Source organism: Melanerpes formicivorus, unplaced genomic scaffold (assembly GCF_026170545.1).
Source record: "Melanerpes formicivorus ecotype bairdi unplaced genomic scaffold, bMelFor1.0.p_v2 SCAF_338, whole genome shotgun sequence".
NCBI classification, from domain to species: Eukaryota; Metazoa; Chordata; class Aves; order Piciformes; family Picidae; genus Melanerpes; species Melanerpes formicivorus.
Genome location: NW_027142690.1, coordinates 180001 through 187500, shown reverse-complemented (window position 1 = coordinate 187500; position 7500 = coordinate 180001).

Genomic DNA, 7500 nt, shown 5'->3' with positions numbered 1-7500 from the left:
GCTGCCCTGGGAGTGCTCGGCGTCGCTTGTTCCCTCATATACGGAACTGGAGGGCCGTCAGCTCCGCGAGCGCACAACCAGCCGACCTCCGCCCAGCGGCAGGTCGCAGAAATCACGCCGGCTTGTACGATGACGTAGGCGGAGGCAGAGCGCAACAGCGACCCCTTGGCGACAAGCGCGATCTCCGCGGAGAGCACGTCTACTCGCCGAGGGAGAGCACGTCTACTCGCCGAGGGAGAGCACGTCTACTCGCCCAGGGAGAGCACGTCTACTCGCCCAGGGAGAGCACGTCTACTCGCCCAGGGAGAGCACGTCTACTCGCCCAGGGAGAGCACGTCTACTCGCCCAGGGAGAGCACGTCTACTCGCCGAGGGAGAGCACGTCTACTCGCCCAGGGAGAGCACGTCTACTCGCCCAGGGAGAGCACGTCTACTCGCCGAGGGAGAGCACGTCTACTCGCCGAGGGAGAGCACGTCTACTCGCCCAGGGAGAGCACGTCTACTCGCCCAGGGAGAGCACGTCTACTCGCCCAGGGAGAGCACGTCTACCTCCCGCCTGAGGGAGAGCACGGGGGGGGGGGACAAAGACAGGCGGCAGCAGCTTCGGTGAACGTCACCCGGGAGGCGACCGGGGCTGTCCCGGGGCAGTCCCGGGAAGCCGGCGTCCGACACAGGGAACCGTCAGCTGCCGGACCGGGGCGAATCCCCGCGGCCACGGCAGGGGTGGGGGCTCGAAGACAGCCGGCAGCCGCTTCGGTGAACGTCACCCGGGAGGAGACTGGGGCCCTCCCGGGACCGTCCCGGGAAGACGACGTTCGGCACGAGATCCCGGCCGCGGCCGGACCGGCTCGAAGCCTCGCGGTCCCGGCAGCAGCCGGAGCCGCTCGCCGCCTCGGGCTCCCGGCCCCCTACAGATCCGGCGACTCGTTCGCGGGCGGCGGGGGGAGGCAGTGGAGGGGGTGCGGGGAGAAGCGGCAGCGGAGGCGGAGGGGGGGGGGGCTCGAAGACAGCCGGCAGCCGCTTCGGTGAACGTCACCCAGGAGGCGATCGGGGCCGTCCCGGGGCCGTCCCGGGATGCCGGCTTCCGGCACGGGGTCCCGGCCGCGGCCGGACCGGCTCGTATCCCCGCGGCTCCGGCGGGGGGGGGGGGGCTCGAAGACAGCCGGCAGTCGCCTCGGTGAACGTCACCCGGCCGGCCACCGCGGCCGTTCCGGGGCCGTCCCGGGAAGCCTGCGACAGGCACGGGGTCCCAGCCGCGGCCGGACCGACTCGAAGCCCCGCGGCCCCGGCACGGGGGAGGCCCAAAGACTGGCGGCAGCCGCTTCGCTGAACGTCACCCGGCCGGCGACCGGGGCCGTCCCGGGGCCGTCCCGGGATGCCGGCATCCGGCACGGGGTCCCGGCCGCGGCCGGAGCGGCTCGAATCCCGGCAGTCCAGGCAGCAGCCGGAGCCGCTCGCCGTTCGGGCTCCCGGCACCCTACGGATCCGGCGACTCGTTCGCCGGCGGCGGGGGGAGGCAGTGAAGGAGGTGCGGGCAGAAGCGGCAGCGGAGGCGGAGGGGGGGGGGGGGCTCGAAGACAGCCGTCAGCCGCTTCGGAGAACGTCACCCGGCCGGCGACCGCGGCCGTTCCGGGGCCGTCCCGGGAAGCCTGCGACAGGCACGGGGTCCCGGCCTCGGCCGGACCCGCACTGGGTGCCGCCGCCTCGGGCTCTCGGGACGGTATGGATCCGCCGACTCGTTCGCCGGCGGCGGGGGGAGGCAGTGGAGGGGGTGCGGGGAGAAGCGGCAGCGGAGGCGGAGGGGGGGGGGGGCTCGAAGACAGCCGGCAGCCGCTTCGGTGAACGTCACCCGGCCGGCGACCGGGGCCGTCCCGGGGCTGTCCGGGGATGCCGGCTTCCGGCACGGGGTCCCGGCCGCGGCCGGAGCGGCTCGAATCCCCGCGGTCCCGGCAGCAGCCGGAGCCGCTCGCCGTTCGGGCTCCCGGCACCCTACAGATCCGGCGACTCGTTCGCGGGCGGCGGGGGGAGGCAGTGGAGGGGGTGCGGGCAGAAGCGGCCGCGGAGGCGGAGGGGGGGGGGGGGCTCGAAGACAGCCGTCAGCCGCTTCGGTGAACGTCACCCGGGAGGCGACCGGGACCGGCCCGGGAAGCCATCGTCCGGCCCCGGATCCCGGCCGCGGCCGGACCGGCTCGAAGCCCCGCGGCCCCGGCACGGGGGAGGCCGAAAGACTGGCGGCAGCCGCTTCGCTGAACGTCACCCGGCCGGCGACCGGGGCCGTCCCGGGGCCGTCCCGGGATGCCGGCTTCCGGCACGGGGTCCCGGCCGCGGCCGGACCGGCTCGAATCCCCGCGGTCCCGGCAGCAGCCGGAGCCGCTCGCCGTTCGGGCTCCCGGCACCCTACAGATCCGGCGACTCGTTCGCGGGCGGCGGGGGGAGGCAGTGGAGGGGGTGCGGGCAGAAGCGGCCGCGGAGGCGGAGGGGGGGGGGGGGCTCGAAGACAGCCGGCAGCCGCTTCGGTGAACGTCACCCGGGAGGCGACCGGGACCGGCCCGGGAAGCCATCGTCCGGCCCCGGATCCCGGCCGCGGCCGGACCGGCTCGAAGCCCCGCGGCCCCGGCACGGGGGAGGCCCAAAGACTGGCGGCAGCCGCTTCGCTGAACGTCACCCGGCCGGCGACCGGGGCCGTCCCGGGGCCGTCCCGGGATGCCGGCTTCCGGCACGGGGTCCCGGCCGCGGCCGGAGCGGCTCGAAGCCCCGCGGTCCCGGCAGCAGCCGGAGCCGCTCGCCGTTCGGGCTCCCGGCACCCTACGGATCCGCCGACTCGTTCGCCGGCGGCGGGGGGAGGCAGTGGAGGGGGTGCGGGCAGAAGCGGCAGCGGAGGCGGAGGGGGGGGGGGCTCGAAGACAGCCGTCAGCCGCTTCGGTGAACGTCACCCGGCCGGCGACCGGGGCCGTCCCGGGGCCGTCCGGGGATGCCGGCTTCCGGCACGGGGTCCCGGCCGCGGCCGGAGCGGCTCGAATCCCCGCGGTCCCGGCAGCAGCCGGAGCCGCTCGCCGTTCGGGCTCCCGGCACCCTACAGATCCGGCGACTCGTTCGCCGGCGGCGGGGGGAGGCAGTGGAGGGGGTGCGGGGAGAAGCGGCAGCGGAGGCGGAGGGGGGGGGGGGGCTCGAAGACAGCCGGCAGCCGCTTCGGTGAACGTCACCCGGGAGGCGACCGGGACCGGCCCGGGAAGCCATCGTCCGGCCCGGGATCCCGGCCGCGGCCGGACCAGCTCGAATCCCCGCGGCCCCGGCACGGGGGAGGCCCAAAGACTGGCGGCAGCCGCTTCGCTGAACGTCACCCGGCCGGCGACCGGGGCCGTCCCGGGGCCGTCCCGGGATGCCGGCTTCCGGCACGGGGTCCCGGCCGCGGCCGGAGCGGCTCGAATCCCCGCGGTCCCGGCAGCAGCCGGAGCCGCTCGCCGTTCGGGCTCCCGGCACCCTACGGATCCGGCGACTCGTTCGCCGGCGGCGGGGGGAGGCAGTGGAGGCGGTGCGGGGAGAAGCGGCAGCGGAGGCGGAGGGGGGGGCGGGGGGGACGATAGTGGCGGGGGGGCGGGGGGTGCTCGAAGGCAGCCGGCAGCCGGTTCGGTGAACATTCGCCGGGGCGGGGGGGGCGACCTGTCCGTGCCCGGGGCAGCCCCGGGAAGCCGGCAGCCAGCACGGGGGTCCCGGCAGCACCTGTTCCCTGCCCTGGGACTTGCCGTGCCCGGCGGCCGGTTGCCGGGTGGGGGGGAGCGATGAGAGGCGGGGCGCAGCGGCCGGGGCAGCGCCGGGCGGCAGCGGGGGGCTGGGCGGGTGGGGTAGGCGTCGAGCGGCAAGCCCTCGGCTGCAGCGAATGTTCGGCGGTGCGGGGCGGGGGGGGACGGGACGACACGTTGGGGGCGCCGAGTCCGAGCCACCCCCGGCCCCAGGGGCGGCCGGAGGGGGAGGCCGGTGCCTGGCCCTGGGAGCTGCTGGGCGCCGGATGGCCGAGGGTGCGTCAGAAGCCGCCCGAGCGGTCGAGCAGGTCCTCCAGAAAGGCCTAGGGTGGCTTCGAGGGCCCCGGGAGCAGTCGAGGGAGGCCTCCAGGCAGGTCTGGAGTGGATGGGAGGCCTTCCAAAGCAGACAAGGGAGGCTGCCAGCGGGGCCTAGGCTGGCACTGCAGCCTGTAAATGGTTGGGGGGGGGGGCCTCTGGTGCGGCCTGGAGTCTCTGGGTGGCGTCCAGAGAGGTGCAAAAGATCCTCTGGTGCGGCCTGTGGTGGCGGAGAAGACTGCAGAGCGTGCGGGGGAGGCTTCTGGTGCGGCCTGGGGTGGGTCGGAAGCCTGCAGAGCGTGCGGGAGAGGCTTCTGGTGCGGCCTGGGGTGGCTGAGAAGCCTGCAGAGCGTGCGGGGAGAGGCTTCTGGTGCGGCCTGGGGTGGCTGAGAAGCCTGCAGAGCATGCGGGAGAGGCTTCTGCTGCGGCCTGGGGTGGCTGAGAAGCCTGCAGAGCGTGCGGGAGAGGCTTCTGCTGCGGCCTGGGGTGGCTGAGAAGCCTGCAGAGCGTGCGGGGGAGGCTTCTGCTGCGGCCTGGGGTGGCTGAGAAGCCTGCAGAGCGTGCGGGGGAGGCTTCTGTTGGGGCCTGGGGTGGGTCAGAAGCCTACAGAGCGTGCGGGGGAGGCTTCTGGTGCGGCCTGGGGTGGGTCGGAAGCCTGCAGAGCGTGCGGGAGAGGCTTCTGTTGGGGCCTGGGGTGGCTGAGAAGCCTGCAGAGCGTGCGGGGGAGGCTTCTGCTGCGGCCTGGGGTGGCTGAGAAGCCTGCAGAGCGTGCGGGGGAGGCTTCTGCTGCGGCCTGGGGTGGCTGAGAAGCCTGCAGAGCGTGCGGGGGAGGCTTCTGGTGCGGCCTGGGGTGGCTGAGAAGCCTGCAGAGCGTGCGGGGGAGGCTTCTGGTGCGGCCTGGGGTGGGACGGAAGCCTGCAGAGCGTGCGGGGGAGGCTTCTGGTGCGGCCTGGGGTGGGTCGGAAGCCTGCAGAGCGTGCGGGGGAGGCTTCTGCTGCGGCCTGGGGTGGGTCGGAAGCCTGCAGAGCGTGCGGGAGAGGCTTCTGTTGGGGCCTGGGGTGGCTGAGAAGCCTGCAGAGCGTGCGGGAGAGGCTTCTGCTGCGGCCTGGGGTGGCTGAGAAGCCTGCAGAGCGTGCGGGAGAGGCTTCTGCTGCGGCCTGGGGTGGCTGAGAAGCCTGCAGAGCGTGCGGGAGAGGCTTCTGCTGCGGCCTGGGGTGGCTGAGAAGCCTGCAGAGCGTGCGGGAGAGGCTTCTGCTGCGGCCTGGGGTGGCTGAGAAGCCTGCAGAGCGTGCGGGAGAGGCTTCTGCTGCGGCCTGGGGTGGCTGAGAAGCCTGCAGAGCGTGCGGGAGAGGCTTCTGCTGCGGCCTGGGGTGGCTGAGAAGCCTGCAGAGCGTGCGGGGGAGGCTTCTGCTGCGGCCTGGGGTGGCTGAGAAGCCTGCAGAGCGTGCGGGAGAGGCTTCTGCTGCGGCCTGGGGTGGCTGAGAAGCCTGCAGGGCGTGCGGGAGAGGCTTCTGCTGCGGCCTGGGGTGGGTGGGAAGCCTGCAGAGCGTGCGGGGGAGGCTTCTGGTGCGGCCTGGGGTGGCTGAGAAGCCTGCAGAGCGTGCGGGGGAGGCTTCTGGTGCGGCCTGGGGTGGCTGAGAAGCCTGAAGAGCGTGCGGGAGAGGCTTCTGGTGCGGCCTGGGGTGGCTGAGAAGCCTGCAGAGCGTGCGGGGGAGGCTTCTGGTGCGGCCTGGGGTGGCTGAGAAGCCTGAAGAGCGTGCGGGAGAGGCTTCTGGTGCGGCCTGGGGTGGCTGAGAAGCCTGCAGAGCGTGCGGGGGAGGCTTCTGGTGCGGCCTGGGGTGGCTGAGAAGCCTGCAGAGCGTGCGGGAGAGGCTTCTGGTGCGGCCTGGGGTGGCTGAGAAGCCTGCAGAGCGTGCGGGAGAGGCTTCTGGTGCGGCCTGGGGTGGCTGAGAAGCCTGCAGAGCGTGCGGGAGAGGCTTCTGCTGCGGCCTGGGGTGGCTGAGAAGCCTGCAGAGCGTGCGGGGAGAGGCTTCTGCTGCGGCCTGGGGTGGGTCGGAAGCCTGCAGAGCGTGCGGGAGAGGCTTCTGCTGCGGCCTGGGGTGGGTCGGAAGCCTGCAGAGCTTGCGGGGGAGGCTTCTGGTGCGGCCTGGGGTGGGTCGGAAGCCTGCAGAGCATGCGGGGGAGGCTTCTGCTGCGGCCTGGGGTCTCTGGGTGGCCTCTAGAGAGGTGCAAAAGACCCTCTGGGTTGGGCTGGGGTGGCTCTTGGACCCCTGCCACACAGTGGAGAGAGGCCTCCGGCCCGCCACCTGTGTCCCTGTGTGCCTGAGTGCCTGTGTCCCTGTGTCCCTGTGTCCCTGTGTCCCTGTGTCCCTGAGTGCCTGAGTGCCTGTGTCCCTGTGTCCCTGTGTCCCTGTGTCCCTGAGTGCCTGAGTGCCTGTGTCCCTGTGTCCCTGTGTCCCTGAGTGCCTGAGTGCCTGAGTGCCTGTGTCCCTGTGTCCTTGTGTCCCTGTGTCCCTGTGTCCCTGTGTGCCCGAGTGCCTGTGTCCCTGTGTCCCTGTCTGTGTACCTGTGTGCGAGAGTGTCCGGCACGCCACCCAGCGGCGGCGGGCAAGCAGGTAGGCGGGTGGGCGGGCCGGCGAGGGCCAGTGTGAGTTTGGGGGGTGGGAGGGGAGGCGGCAGCTGGAAGCGTCAGAGGAGGGGGCGTGGCTCCGGCTGGCCCCGGGAGCAGGTTCCCGGGACCGGGACCGGCTGGACCCGGCGGGTGGTTGATCCCGGGGCGGGGGGCAGAGGCGGCGGGAAGCGGCAGCTGCGTGTGCGGCGGGGGGGTGGAGGGCGAACCGCGGCGGGAAGCGGATGCTTCAGAGCAGGTTACGGGGGCGGGGACGGACGACACCACCTGTCCCCGCCCCGGGACGGGCTGGACCCGGCGCCCTGGACCCGGCGCCGTGTACCCGCCGCCGCCCCCCGCCGCCGCCCCCCTCCGCCACCCCGGGACCCCGACGTTTTTTGGCGCCCGCGCCTTTTTTTGCTCCCCGCCTGCCCGCGCTGCCCCGGGCCCTCCCCCGGGGCGGGGCGGGAGGGAGGGACGGACGGACGGGTAGCCGGGGACCTCCGAGCGCGCGCCACCAGACCGAGGCGGGTCCCGCCGGCGGCGGCGGCGGCGGCGGCGGCGGGCAGCAGCAGCAGCAAGCGACGGCGGGGGGGGCAGGCTAGGGAGAGAGGGGGAGCGGCATGCGGTAGGGCTGGGGGGTTTGTTTCGGGGGGGAGGGGTGGGGGGGGGGTGGCAGCGGTCAGCGAGAGCGGGGAGAGGGGGAGCGGCATGCGGTAGGGCTGGGGTGTTTTTGGGGGTGGGGGCGTTGGGGGGATTAGCGGGCGGGCGGGCAGCCGAGCCAAGCGGCAAGCCGGGGGGGCGGGCGAGGGCGGCTTTAGGGCCGGAGGAGCGGAGC